This window comes from Carlito syrichta, unplaced genomic scaffold (assembly GCF_000164805.1).
Source record: "Carlito syrichta isolate Samal-C Ts95f unplaced genomic scaffold, Tarsius_syrichta-2.0.1 Scaffold302354, whole genome shotgun sequence".
Classification (NCBI taxonomy): Eukaryota; Metazoa; Chordata; class Mammalia; order Primates; family Tarsiidae; genus Carlito; species Carlito syrichta.
The window spans coordinates 292,124-307,736 of record NW_007246450.1 but is presented as its reverse complement, the minus strand read 5'-3'; positions in this window follow the sequence as shown (position 1 = coordinate 307,736).

Here is a 15,613-nt window from a genome sequence, read left to right as displayed (position 1 = left end):
CCACTGCACTCCAGTCTAGGTGACAGAGTGAGACTCCAACCCAAAAAAAAAAAAATTCTGCCAGCAAAGGTCAGCACACTGTTCTGTTGAGTAGAGACTAAGAACTGTTTGGTTGGCTTTCCTATGGCAATAAATTGACTCTCCATAATAAACATTTTTTTTTGCCTCCAAAATAAGCAGCTAGATGTGACTTAGCAGGACATAAAACTCTATGTTGAACTTATGATGACTTTAGATATGTTGCTTTTCTACTTTCAGACTCGGTAAGTTCCATGTCTTGGCACCTGGTGCTGTATCAATGAAATAATAAGAATAGTAATTTCTTCTTTTAAAAAAGTAAATGAGACTTTTGGGGGGGGAATCTATATTACTTGTGACATTTATTAACCTTATTAATTGTAGATGCTTTTCCCAAGGGAGCTGGATTGTGCCGCTCTGCTGCAGAGGATATGGGGACCTTGGTTTCTAATACCAACAGCAAGCCCTGGGTCTGCTTTCTAATTACTGTCAAAGAACACGACTGCCCAGTCCCGCTTTCCAAGCAGTCGGGAGATTTTGGGAAGATGACACCTAACATGTTCCTGTACATTAACCCAGTCCAGCTGCTTGACACTAAGCATAAAGGCTCCTTTTTCACCTAGTTCATGTGAAAGATGCACCAGGGAGTTAAAATGACCATTTTTTGCCTACAAGGCAGTGGTTGGACCAGAAAGAACTCTGCTGCCCCCTTCAAGCTCTATCATCTTTAAAATTCACACTAGAGATAATGAAATATCTAATGTATAATAAAAGACAATGAAAAATACCTAGTATCAGTTTCAAAACATCAACTAGAAATACAGATGCTCCTCAATTTACAAAGGGGTTACATCCTGACAAACCCATCATAAGTTGAAAGTATCATAAGTTGAAAATGCATTTAATACACTTAGCCTACTGAACATCAAAGTTTAGCCTATTCTATGTTAAATGCATGCAGGTCACTTACTGTAACTTTCAATCAGGCAAAACCATCCAACACAAAGCCTATTTTATAATAAAATTTGTTGAATAATATACTGAAAGATTATTGAAGAGAATAGTTATATGGATACTCAAAGTATGATTCCAACCACATGTGTATCGCTTTCCTATCATAAAGTTGAAAAAAAAATTTGTCAAACCATCATAAGTTGGGGACTGTCTGCATTCTTAAGGAAGTTAGTTACATACAGTTTTGTTTTGTTTTATTTTCCTACTATTAAAGTATCACTTGGGTTAAAAAAGTAATTATATGAATATTCAGTAAAAGTTGCTATTTATTCTCACGTAGTACTTATTTAACAATTTTTGAGTCATTTGGGGTCATGCCTACATGATCTCATGAAAGAAGTTGAAAAATATCAGCCTTGACTGATTTTACCTCGTTAGTATTCTTCCTAGAAGTAGGGGCAACCTTCTTTCAGGTCCCTTCTCACTCTGGGAACTTTTCTGCTTCTTAATAAATACTCCTTTCTAAAAAGAAAGAAAGGTGATATTCTTAATTGTTAGAATATGAGTGTATCTTCTATTAGGAATTTTTATTTTCATCTTGATTAGACACTCTATGATCATTAGTAGTTAGGTTTCCACAGTACTGTCTTTCCTTGGAATTAAACCATCCTCAGGAACAATAGCAAGGGATGTTACGAAAGACTGGAGATGTGAGATTCATTTCCTGAGGTCCTTGTACCATCAGGAGCATGCCTATTGGACTTGACACTTTCATATGCAACAGACAACCACCCATTTTTCAGAGTAAATTTAAATATAAATGGTTTGGTTAAGCTATTTCTAACTTTAATTGTGTCAGAGTGAGTAGAAGGAGAAATTTCTCAACTCATAACTTTTTTATAATTATGGTTTTGTTCATAATTAAAGATTCACTTGAGGCAAAAATAGGAAACTCATATTTCGTGTAAATGAAACCTCAAAGCTGTTTGGAATGTGGGGGCCAGATAATTACAAAATCCATCATGTAGAAACCCTGAAAATACAGAAAATTCAATGTTTAACCCAATGATCAGTTTCCCTTAATCTATCACCACAAGAAAAATAAATTAACTATTTAAGAACTAAACTTTTTCCTGTAGGTTACTATTATAAAGAAAATTCAAACTAAAACACTTTGACCATTAACACTGGACAAATAAACTAAAATATAAAACAATAATAAAATAAGGTAATATATATCTCTGCTGGAATTTCACATACATAGTACCAAAAAGTGCAAATGAAAAAATTCGCTATCCTGATTATGGACAGATTAGTTCCCTTCTGATTTTTTAATGTATCTACATGATTTATAGTATCTTACATTTTTCTTCAGACATTTTGGGTATTTTACAAATAGAATCCTTGTTCTAGTGTCCTTTTCTAAACTATAAAAATCATATATACCCAGTAAAAATAATTCAGACTCTTTGGAAAGGCTAATAAGTGAAAAGTAAAATCTTTCTTATACAGATTCACAGAAAATAGTGTTTGCTTTTACAATTATATGTATATGAGTGTAGAAATGAATGTATATATGTCTCTTTTTATACAATGAAATCATAGTATACATACAAATCTGCAACTTGCTCCCCCCCCAATATATTTTAGCAGAATTTCCATATCAGCACATATAAATACGGGTTGAGTATCCCTCATCCAAAATACTTGGGACCAGACGTGTTTTGGAATTTTTTTTTTTTTTTTTTTTGTATCTTGAAATGTGTGCATGAACATGTTGAGATATTCCATGGATGAAACCCTAGTCTAAACATGAAATTATTTTATGTGTCAGATATGCCTATATACATAGCCTGAAGGTAATTTTATTTTTCCCTTGAGGGTGCTGAATAAGCTGTGCCTTGTGCACCTGTGTTTTGAAATCAGATGTGGAATTTTCCACTTGTGGCATTGTGTCAGCACTCGAAAAAATGTTTGGATTTTGGAGCATTTTAGATTTTGGATTTTCAGATTAGGGATGCTCTGCCTGTAGAACTATTTTTGCTGACTGTAGTACTGTATGAATATGCCATCATCAAGTTAATTAGATCCTTTTGTAATTGATGTTTAAGCTTCTAGGCATATGTTTGGGGGTAGTTCTTCTGATAAATAGAGCTACACTGAAAATCTTTGTTAGATATAGCTATGTTTACTTGTACTTATATAATTATTGGACAAATTCCTAGAAATAGAATTGCTGGGCAAAATATTGTAAAGTTTTAGTTTTGATATATATTACCAAATTGGCTTTCTCAAAAGATAAAAGACCAGTTTTTATTCTCGCCAAAAGAGAGATTGCCTATTTCTCCACAGCCTTGCTAATGCTGAGCATTATGAAATAATAACATTTTGCCATTCTGATACATGATACCTGATAGGTCTTTAATGTTTTGCATTTCTTATTGTGAATAAAGTTTAGGACCTTTTGTAGATTAGTCATTTGTGTGTCTTTTTTTCTATAAATTTCTTTAGTGTAATCTTTGACCTTTTTTTCCTACTTGTTTTACTTTTTTCTATTGATTTGTAAGAGCTGTTTAGATATTAAGATCTTTATCCTTTTGTCACAACAAATACAGTTTTTCAATTTCTCCTGGTATTTTTTATTTTTATAGATATTTTCACTGTAAAGTAGTTTTTTGGTCAAATTTATCAATGGTCTTTATGATTTTTGAGTTTTATGTTGTGTTTTAAAAGGTCTTCCCACTCCAGGATTATAAATACAATCACCTACATTCTCTTTCTTTATTTTAAAGATATGGGATACAGTTACCCACATTTTCTTCTAGTTTTCATGGTTTTATTTTTTACATTTAAATATTTGATTTATTCAGCATTATTTTGGTGTAAGGAGTAAGGGTGGACATCTGTGTAGTAGTATGTTGGTAAAATGTTTCAAACATCAAGTACTGTTAAGATTGTGTTTCGCCGTGCATGGTGGCGCAAGTCTGTAATCCCAGCACTTTGGGAGGCTGAGGCAAGAGGATTGCCTGAGCCCAGAGGTTCAAGACCAGTCTGGGCAACTTGGTGAGACCTCGTCTCTTCAGTTAATCAAAAAGTAAGCTGGGCATAGTAGTGCTTGCCTGTATTTCCAGCTACTTGGAAGGCTGAGGCAGAAGGATCCCCTGAGTCCAGTAGGTCAAGGTTACCATAGCCGTGAATGTGCCACTGCACTGTAGCCTGGAAGGCAGAGTGAGATTCCAACTCAAAAGAAAAAAAAAAGATTGTGTTCCATTGGTTTTAATTATTCTCTGCCAGATTATTATTAAATAAGTGGGAATGTCACCTGTATATCTAATGAAGTTATCACTTATTTGACTGAATGCAATTAGTTATATTTATTATGTGCACCATAAGCATTAAGTAATTGGGAGTAGTATGTGTCCAGGGAGATAATAACAAAGTATCTTCTATGAAAATATCATCTCCTTGACCTAGTTTGCTGTCTTCTTAATAAAACTAAACAAGAGAGGATGAAAAATAGTGATTCTTTTGATCATAAAAATGGAGGTGAGTAGTGACCTCCAGGTGGGAGAGTTATTCTGGTATATTTCCCAAGGATTATACAGAAGAGCCTTGTTTTTACATTACGTGATCCTCCAGAGAAAGTGGCATTTTCAGGACTTGTTTTCCCTCTGGAAAAATACCTTTTCTTCATTGGTTTATCAGAAAGAAACAGACTTAGGGCATGTTATAATGTTTTTTTTTTTTCTGTAGGGGGTGGGGGTGGTGAAGAAAACTCCATTTAAAGTTGAGATGTTGATGGATAACAGATAATTTGTCATGCTGTATTTTTGTAAATATCTATTTCAAGGTCATACTGATTGTATTTTACCTTGTCAGTGCGGGTCTTTAATATCTCAACCTCTCAAAAACGTATGTATACCAGATATTTAAACTGTAGACGCTGCTTGTTACCTTGTTGTCAGTAGGGATAATGGCATGGAGCTGTGCAATTACAGGTAACAGCAACAAACAAAGAAATGGTTGCAGCTTTAAAAGTTGAAAACAAAGTGATGTTATCTCATTAATTTGACATTTTGTGTGAGGCGGTTTGGCAGGAGATAGTGACATTCCCATGATTCAGTTGGATCAAACCCGAACACCCATTTGTTTAACCCTGTTTGAGTTGGCTTCACTGATTATCAGATGAATGACAATGGGCATATTAGTAAGCCTCTCTTTCCACAGTAAAAACAGGGAGGGGATTATAGCACCTCAGGATTGTTGGAAGAACTAAAGGAGTCATGATGAAGAGCTCTTAGCACAGCACTTGGCACATGGTAGATCCACCCCCCTCAACCCGGTGTTTGCTTTTATCTTTGTTGTGCTGTTAATAGTAGTGGTATTATCTTTATTACTCAGTAGGACAATAACATGTGGTGGAAAACCTACTAGGTCACAGTCAATGAAATACAATTCCTAGGTGTCTTTAGAAGTGAGCCATGTTAGGCCTGGCATGGAGGCTCAAGCCTGTGATCCCAGCACTTTGGGAGGCTGAGGCTAGAGGATTGCCAGAGCCCAGGGCTTCAAGACCATCCCGGGCAACTTGGTGAGATCCAGTCTCTACAATAAATAAAAAAAATTAGCTGGGCGTGGTAGTACGTGCCTGTAGTTCCAGCTTCTTGGAAGGCTAAGGCGGGAGGATCACCTAAGCCCAGCCGGTCGAGGCTGCGGTGGCCGTGAGCTTGCCACTTACTCCAGCCTGGGCAACAGGATGAGACTCCAACTCAAAAAAGGAAGTGGGCCATATTTAAGATGAATGGATAAATTCCTTGAGTTTGTTTTGTTTCATTTTTGCCACTCCCCTTCCCTCAGAAGCCCTTGTAAGCTCAGAAAGCATGCTTACGTATCATTTTTGAAATGGGAAAATAATGTGGATATGTAATACTGTGACTATTTACCCACAACTATGATAAAGTTAGCAGTTTTGATAATGATGTTTGGCTTTTTTGTTTTGTTTAATGCCTGCAGAATTATCCTGCCTATGGCTCCCAGAGGTCCTTCCCATACACCATGTTCTATAATCATATTACTGATCTAATAATCATCTATTTCTTATTGTAATAAACTCTCTTTGTGAATAGCCTCATTAATGTGCTGAAATAATGTACCCGAGGGTATTTCCAGCAATTTCATTGCAGCTCTAAAATTAGCTGGCCTAACGGCTCTCTATTGGTGCAAAAACTGTCACTTCAGCTCCAGTGATTGAGTCTCCTGCAGCGCCTTGCAGATCCTGAAGGTACACAAAGCAGAGTTCACAGTAAAGGCACTTTGGGGCAACCAAGTCCTATAGCATAAAACTGGAGACATACAATCCCATTTTAATTTTAATTCTTTCTCAGCCTCTTTGAATAAATGAACCATTAGTCCATAAAACTGAAATTTTACCTTATGGAATTTATGCTAAGTATCTAGATAATAAAGGCTTAACTATGTTTAACCCATTTTATATAGAGAATTCTTTGTATAATTGTAAAGATTGCCAGGTTTGATAACTTTTTACTGTTAGGAAGTGGTTGTTTTTATTTTAGTAGGCTTACAATTTGATTATAAAATAGCCATTCTTTTAATGGAAATAACATTTTAAAGAATAAATATAGTATCTCCTTTTTTATTTAGGGCATATTCTCTACCTCAAACCTATATTATTTACATATGAACTCCTCAAAAAGGAATTATTTTAGTATAAAGATGATTTCGTGTATTTTTTTCAATGTTCTGTATTCAGTAAATGGTGATTTTAACAGAATTCTGGTCCATATAATTCTGTAAGATGCTTTTGAATCTTATAACCAAAAAGTTATATTTCCAGGTGTCTTTGTTTTTATTTGGTGGTCATAGGAAACCATGATGGTCTATTACTGGAGTTGTTAAAGGTGGCCTGAGTTCTTCCCATCGTCTCCGTTGGTCATAGCAAGTGAATTTGGCTGCTACATTAAGGTCATTACACAGGATGCCTAGAAAATTTTCCCTTTTTTAAATTTTAGGGGTGGGAAAGGCAGATTTATTTCAGATATTTGAACTACAAAAGGTACCATAAGCACAGTATAAGAACTCAAACGGTATAGACGTGATTAAAGTAAAACTAAAATCTCCTTCTCTTATGTCCCCACCACCACCAGTGTAATGACTGTTTACATTTGGCATGTGTCTTTGCTTTTTTTTTTTTTTTTTTTTTTGAGATGGTGTCTCACTCTGTTGCCCAGGCTGAAGTGCAGTGGCACACTCACAGCCTTGACCTGCTGAGTTCAGGCAATCCTTCTGATTCAGCCTTCCAAGTAGCTGGAACTACAGGTGTGCACCATCATGCCCAGTTATCTTTGCATTATTTTTACTGCTTACTATCAAAGCACTTATAACAGTGATCTTTTGCTTTCATTTCTAAAAATAGAGCCATAATATATAAATTTTTAAGTCCTTTCATTCTAGGAGTAGCATACAAATTTTATAGCTTGCTTTTTAAAATGTTATTTCAATATTATCAACATCTTTCCAAGTTAGTATTTATATATTAATTTCATTCTTTTTCATAGCTACATAGTATTTTATATTATGAATGTGCTATTATGTATTCAATTCAAACACCTGCTGACAGATGGCCATTCAGATTGTTTCCAGCTACTTGCTGTTTCCAGCTACTTGCTATTTTACATGTGGTATAATAAACATCCTTGTGTGGTTCTGGCATTTCTGCATTGCTTTTGAATAGATAAACTTCAGAAGTGAAATGGTTAGATAAAAGTGCTTTTATTTTAATAAGTACTAATTATAATATAACTTCCCCAAAGATTCAAAGTTTATATTTCTAATTAAACAGTATCTAAATATACCTGCTTTTCTACATCTTCACCAGCACTGTATCTTCTGAGTCTTTTAAAAAATGTTTGTCCATCTAATAGGTAAAAAGGACAAATCATAAACTTTCAATTTGGATTCTGTGGCTATAGCGTTAAGAAAGAGAAAGGAAATACAGGCACACAAATGTAAAAAATGTGTAACATTAAGTCACTAAATGTGGAAACATAGAGAAGTAGATGAATTTATAGAAAAGTATAAATTTTCAAAATTGATATCAAAATAGATAAAAACAGCAAAATTCAAAAGTTAAAAATTGTTAAAATGTGATCATCTAATCATGTAAGTTTCTAAACCTCTGTTTTAAAGAACTATTTATAAGAATCTGCAAGGTCTAGTTTGTTTTCACTATAAGCTGATAGAATAGAGGGATATACCAGTCCAACAAAGGAATCTTACAAGTATTTATGCCCTGTAGAAATCTAAAGATGTCAATATAAATATTATTACTAAAGCAAACATTGTTAGGTAATATAACCAATCAGAATTTTATGTTTTAAAAGATAAATGTTGATTTCACAGCACATGATCACCCTTTCTGCCTTCTAGGTATATTACAAGACTTCTTTATTAGAAATAACATTTTCAAGGACTGTTTTATGACAGAGAATAGAATCTGCTTTTCTGTAGCTGCAGGGAAAGAGGGAACATTTTTCTCTTTATTATTCTGCTAAGATTTCTTTCACAAGCAGTTAGAAGGGCTCCTGGTTTGAAGGGTAAATATCAGAATAACATTAGTTACTAACAAAAGAAAATAAAATCTAATATGAAAAAACAAGTAACACACAAGTAGAGCATAGTGATATGATATTTTGCATCCACCACATCTATAATTAAGATGTTGCCAGGTCTAGATGATTTTACATGTGTATTTAAAACTTTCAAGGAATAATGTACAACTATGCTATTTAAATGATTCAGGGTATAGAAAAAGATGAACCACTTCTTAGTTCATTTTCACAAGGCTATAAGAAGTCTTATGCCATAACCTACTTTAAAACAGTACAGAATAGCTGAAGATCATTTCACTTAAGAATATAGGTAAGAGCCGGGCTCGGTGACTCAGCCTGTAATCCCGCGCCTTTGGGAGGCTGAGGTGAGTGGATTGCCTGAGCCCGCGGGTTCGAGACCTGCCTGGGCAACTTGGCGAGACCTCATCTCTACAATAAATCAAAATATTAGCCGGGCATGGTAGCGCGCGCCTGTAGTTCCAGCTACTTGGAAGGCTGAGGCGGAAGGATCACTGGAGCCCAGCAGGTAGAAGCTGTGGTGGCTGGGAGTGGCCACTGCACTCCAGTCTGGGCAACAGAGTGAGACTCCAACTCAAAAAAAAGAATATAGGTAAGAAAATTTTAAAAATCAAATCTAGCAATGTAATGATGTAATGAAATAGAGTTTGATTCAGGAATTCAAGAATAGTTCAAGCACTAGAAAACCATGATTTAATATTTTGAGAAATTAGAGGGAAATGAAACCACAATCATAATAATTGATGCCAAACAGCTCAGCTAGCTGTTCTTCCATTTTTAAAACTCCATTTAATGTAGAGTAAGTTCCAAACATGTTGAAGGTTATTTCCTAGAAATCAATAGTAAACATTTTAAATAAAGAAACACTGAAAGCATGTTCATTAAAATAGAGGAATGTCACTAATGATCAACAGTGATGGGGTTGGATGTGTTATAGATAATGTTGTAAGAGAAGAGAAATAAATCTTCTCTATGAAAGTGAACATTACTTGCAGCTAATAAGGTTTTTATACCTAGAAAAAAGAAATTAAAATAAAAAACGGTTGAACTATAAAGCAAATTTGAGAAAGTAGGTAGTATATAATACAGACATCAGATGCTTTTCTTTATATTGGCATTAATTTAAAAGAAATAGAAATAGGGGAAACTCTCTTTTGAAGAAGTGACAAAAGTCACCCTTTAAAAGGGTGATTTATATTGTTCTAAAAATAAATGTAACAAGAAAATACAAGTCATATGATAACAACTATAGGAAAATTTTAAAGATCTAAGTATGACCTAAATGAAATAAAAAACATGCCAGGTATCTGGTGGCAAGACTTACTATCATTAAAAATGTTAATTCTTCCCAAATTAGTATACACATTTAAAGTAATTTTTAACATCCAATCCATCCTTTTTTAGTTCATCAAAATGATCCTACAGATTAAATATGGGGACCTTGTCTAGAGAATTTTGAATGATAGGCCTCTTTTTGCTTTTTTTTTTTGTACATTCATCTCCTGTCTCTTACAAGACCTCTTTAAGGAAGAAGTACAGGAACTCAAAAAGGAATAAACTTATAATAATAAAGAGAAAGGGGAAGTGGGAGTCAGTAGCAGATTAGGATTTCAACATGCTCTGGGAGACAGAAGGATATAGAAGGATGACACAGGGCATGGAAGCCCAGCCTCAAAACACCCTGCAAGGGGGCCACAGTGACGGTGGGTGTTGGCCTTCCCATTGAAACCCCATGGCACCTCTGGCCTTGGGAGGAGATTTTCAGAAGTCTTTATGAAGAACAGTTCTGCCATTCAATCACTCTTATGCTTGTCTTTGGTTTCCACATGCCAGAGACCTAGCAGCCCAGCATGTACTCCTGGACCCCCACAGTGATGCCAGAACTTTTCCCCAAAGAAGTTGAAGCCGAGAAGAAATCAGACAGTTCTCTAGGGTAAAGCATACCTGATTTTTCTGCAGTGTGGTGGTGGTTGAAGTGATGGTGAGGCTTCCTTGAAGAAAAGGTTCCTGAGCTCCACACCCACTGCTGCAGGGTGGTGCTACCACCTCTCTCCACAAGTGATCTCATTCAGCTCCTTGCTTTCTCTGGTGTCTATACTTTAAGGATTTCCAAGTTTGAACTTTATTCATGACCTGTTCCCCAAATTCCATCCATGTGTATCTGTTGCCTGAATCATGTCTCCATGAGAATACCTAAACCAAGGTCATGTGAGCCGTAGGATGGCAATATGACTTTTATGCAGACTGTGTCATCCTGCTCTCCTCTGTGACCTCATTTCCAGCCTGTTCTCCGTACACTCAGCCATGTTGCCTCATTGCTGGTCCTCAAAAACACCAAGCACATGGCTGTCACAGGTCTTTCCTACCCCACCCCCCTTTTCCTCTCAGCATTTTTAGTATAAAAGTTTTCAAACAGAAAAGCTGAAGGAATTGCAGTTAGCATGTACATAAATGCCACCTGCATTCTATAATTAAATTTTCTATATTTATAATTTATTTATCCATCCATTCATTCATCCATCCATCAATCCATCTTATTTTCAAGACTTTTGAACTTGGTGTTCTAACCTTGAAGTCCCTTTTCCCCAACATTCACATGGCTCCTTCCCTCACTTGCACTGGTTGGTTGTTCAAAGAATGCTTCCTCAGAGAACCTTTCCTAACAGCCCCCTCTAAAATGGCACTTCTCAGTCTGATGTTGTGTCGTGTTCCCAGTCATTTATTGCTAGCCTCCCTCTCAAGGAGGCAGGGGCTTTTCCTTCTTCGTGCACCCTATTCTCTCAGGTGCCTTTAACTTAAATCGTCAGTACACCAGAATGGTATGTTTTTAACTCCTTCAACACCCAGAATAAAAACTACATTTCCCACCTTCCTTTCTGGCTTGATGTAACCATGTGACTGACCAAGGTCAGGCCAATGAGAAGTGAGCAGAAGTGATGTTTGTCACTTCTAGGATCATCTCTTAAAAGCACTGTCTGTACTCACCTGGCTTTCTTCCCCGTCACGCTGCCTAGGTAGGAGGCACCTCTGTGCACCTTTAAAACTAATAGGCACCCAGGTTTTGCTGAGTTAGCCTCCCCATAGGACCAAGTACAATCAGTATCTACCTTCTTGGAGCACTGCCAGGGAGAGCCTTACTACTCAGAGATGTGTTTTCTTTCAGACTAGGCTAACATGGGCCTTCTGTGAATTCTTCATACATAGTCACAGCCTCCTTTCAACTCCACATCTCTTTTCAAAAAGTTATCTGAATGACATTTTTCTCCCTCTTTCAGGTGTTTCAGCCGTGTGTTGTAACTTTGTCTTTCCTAGACATATTCTCATTCCTTTCCCAGGCTCTTTTTTCTGACAGTTTCACTGCTAATCTCTTCCCATTAACCCCCAACGTCCTCACCTTAGTTCAGGTACTAGTCAAAAGCTTTCTTTCACCTCCAGAATTATATCTGCGTCTGATGTCTCTGGAGTGCCTCCTGGAACAAGTGCTGTACAGACCAGAATATTTCATTGTGTGAATGCATTCTCCACTCTTTGCATGCACAGAGACATGAGGGAGTGGGCTTTCATGTGGTCACTCCTCGACCCCCAATAGCTGTACTGTAGTGCCCTTCCACTTCTTCACATGGAGCTCCCCAAGGGCTGTAACTGTGCCATCCTTTTGGCAGTGTTTCCATCACATCTACATTTCAGTACAGTCGACTGAGCGAAGGAGGCCCATCAGGCTCTTCTGCCCCCAACTCCCCATCATGAAGTGCTATGTAGTTTCTTATTCTAACTTCAGTATCTTCCATGCCCAAATGTTGTCTCATCTGGACAAATTCTGTTCCTCCTTTCTTCTCGTTTTTCCTCCTGGGTAATTAGCCTAAAGAAGTTACATGAATCCCGCCTCCTTTTTTTACACAGGGTGTTACCAGCCTTGTTTTGTAGCTCTGTCTTTCCTGCCCCTGCAGGCCTCCCTTATTCCTTTCTCAGGCTGACTTTCCTGACAATTTCATTGCAAATCTCTTTTCTCCCTCTTCCTTCCAGCACTATTTGTAAACCAATGTCAGTAAGCATTGCCTGTGTCACTGGGAAATTTGATCATTTGTCTGTTGCATTCAAGGGGAAGAACCATTGGAAACAAATGGTTGTGTTTTAAGGGGGTGGTGCAGCAGTTAAACAATTAAATTGTTGAAAGAGGCATTGTATTATGTGAGAGCATCATTCCAGGAGTGAGGAAGTTGGGAGACTGGGATCTCAGGAGTGACCATGCCAGGCTCTACTCAGTGGTTGCCATGAAATAATGAAGACCTGCAGTGGACACTTCTGATTTCACAGAAAAAATGGGAAGTCTGGGTTCTTATGTGAAATCTTCCAATTATTAAATGTTGGAAACTGGTGTTACATGTTTAAAATACCCCGGACCAAATAAGACAAGGCTGTGGGGACAGGTTTGTCCCAGAGCTACCAGTTTACAGCTTCCCTGCCAGGTCTTTAAGCTCTTGTCCTAGACCTGAAGCCTAAGTTCTTTTCATTTATGTGTTACGATTTATATTTGGTGCAGTATTGCTATTATTACTGCTATATCAGTATTATCATTTTCTTGGAAATGTATGACTTTTCAGTGCAATTTTATGAAGATCATATGGCCACATTTTCTCCAGAGGAGTATTTGTTTATCAGTCGTTTGGAGCAATAACGTTTGACGTACAAAAATTCTCATTCACAGTTTACGTTATTTGTGTCTTTGGATCTCTTGCCACATTTATTTAGCTCATGTTTACTAAGTGCCTGCTCCGTACCAGGTGCACAAGGCAGGTGAAGCGTTGACTTTCGTGGTCTGAAACAAATGAGTGGATGCGCTTATTTCTGAGAGTGTCAAGTGGTCTGAATAGTGAAAAGGCAGAGGTGCTACAGCACTGCAGAGGAGTTTTGGTGGTGGGAGAGGCAGCGTGGGAATAAGATAAGGAGCTCTTTATACTGGGGAGCCAGAGAGGAACTTTCTGAGGAGGTGGCGTTGAACTGATCTGTGATTTATGTGGAGCCACCCTTGTGAAAATCCCAGGCAGAGGCAATTGCTACTGCACACATCCCAAGTGACGCCACACTTGGCAGGCTTAGAGAAGTGAGAGAAGGCCAGAGTGTTTAGGACAAATGAGCAAGGGGCAGCAGTAGGTACAGGTTAAATGGGGGAAAGGCCAGGACCTGGCCACACGGGATCTTGTGGGCCACAGTAAGTCATTTGGAGTATATTCTAAATGCATTGGGAAGTTATTGGAGGTTTTAAGCAGCAGAGTGATGTGATCTGACTATAACTTTTTAAAAAAATCACCATGGCGCCTGTATGGAAAATAGATCATTGAGGCACAAGTGAGTATAGCAGAACATTGGTTACTTCTCGGGTAGCTGTCTCAAACCTGCTTCTCTCAGCCAGTGGCCACAGAATCCACTGGAATGTCTAAGGTAGGGAGACAGAAAAATCAGAAAGTGACATCATCAGGCCAAAGCTTTTCTGCAGAACTCAGCATTTAAGTGTTCACTGTTAGCGCATTTATCCTCTATGGTTTCTGAAACTTTGCTGCTTCAGTAGAATTGTTTAAATCTCTTTCTGTATTGATGGCTATGACTTTTTAAATGAACTTCTTTAGTTATTGACATGGAAACTGTCATTTCATAATGTACATGGAAAATGCATTATGAAAGTTAAGTAGGATAGTGCAGAAGGCCCACAAGTCAAGGTTGATTTGGCCTATCTGTAACTTCTAACTAGTTTTTGGATATTTTTTTTTTTAACAACCTGGTACTCTGTGATATGTAGACTTACAACTAAATCAATAAAGGTAATGGCAGATATTCTTCTTGCTAAATTCCCACATTTTAGATATAATTTGCCTGGGGTCAAAGGAGACCAAAGAGTATCCTTACTTCTCAAGGTAAAGGAGGCAGTGTCAAGGTCGTGGGCAATAGTGTTTCCTTGGGCTGTGTCATCTGGAATTACCACCATTCATCAGCCTAATGGTATTTTCTGCTTCCTCTTCAACTGAGTTTGAACAGAGGTGATATATGAAAATGAAGACGAACAGTATTGATGGCCTAATGTAAAATCTTGTTAAAGATGTCCAAACAATACAAACGAGTCTCTTTAAGGTGCTTTTAGGTAGTACAAAAAAAGGTTAGAATTAAGTGATTATTATTTTCTTTCTTGTTAATATATTCTCTTGTCTGAAAATAAATATTTTCATATAATTTTTGATAAAGCATTGCACCAAGCAATATTTTTAAACTGAAATATAAAATGAGAAAGATTTTGAAACGTATTGTGCAAATTGAATAAAGGAAAGTAAGTACCGCACAACTGTGATTTGAAATTATTTTAAAACAATTTTTAAAATTCAAATGTAAGCTTACTTTGAAATATTTCCAAGTTGTATATATGTATGTATGTATATCTCATCTCTCTCACAAAGCATTTGGGAGATGGCTAATAATGTTTGCAACAAAGTTAGGGTTGATAGAAAATACAAGATGCCAAATGTACATACTTATACTAAAAACGTTTTGTTGCTTACCTGAAGTTCAAATTTAATTGGGTGCTCTCTTTTTTTAAGTCTGTCAGCCTGTAGGAAACATGAATAAAGCTATGGAGATAATGTAGGGTAAAGTTTCTATACAAATAAGTGGTCTCATATAATTACTAAAGTTAGGCCATAGTTTTGCTTTTGAGCGTCTTGGTTGCCAGACAAAAATGGAAGTATAATCATTTACAAGGTGTACATTGCCCAGAAAGGAGGAAAAAAAGAAAAGGGAAAAGACAGTTCCTTGAGAGCAAGAAAGACTTTGTGGTTTTTAGGTTTGAAAGAACACTTTTTCATGGGTCTCCACTAAAGGGACATGTTGTGATGATGGGGATGGTGGTGGTAATAATGACTTTTTATTGAGCATTTTATGAGCTAGACAGTCTCTTTTAATTTTTTTTTTTTGAGTTGGAGTCTCACTCTGTTGCCCAGACTGGAGTGCAGTGG